Source organism: Sinocyclocheilus rhinocerous, unplaced genomic scaffold (assembly GCF_001515625.1).
Source record: "Sinocyclocheilus rhinocerous isolate Xijiao unplaced genomic scaffold, SAMN03320098_v1.1 scaffold3980, whole genome shotgun sequence".
Classification (NCBI taxonomy): domain Eukaryota; kingdom Metazoa; phylum Chordata; class Actinopteri; order Cypriniformes; family Cyprinidae; genus Sinocyclocheilus; species Sinocyclocheilus rhinocerous.
This window is the reverse complement of record NW_015648640.1, coordinates 1-320: the sequence shown is the minus strand read 5'-3', so window position 1 is coordinate 320 and position 320 is coordinate 1.

Below are 320 nucleotides of genomic sequence, written 5' to 3'. Positions count from 1 at the left end.
ATTTTATTTTATTTTATTTTTTTCTGCCAATGCATGTCAAAAACAGGACTGGCACAGACAAATAACGTTAATTAAATCTTACCTGAAGTCACAGTGAGGTTCCAAAAGCCAGACGCCATACACGCTTGCAGAAGCTGGTAAAAATAAGAACATACCGCTATATTTTCTAATTAATTTCATAGTTCCCCCAAAACAATTTGAATTCTGTCATCACTCACCCTTAAGATGCTTCAAACCATCTAAGACTTTCGTTCATCTTCAAAAGTAAAGCTGATATATTTTAATAAAAATCTGAGAGATTTATGTCCCTCCGATGAAAG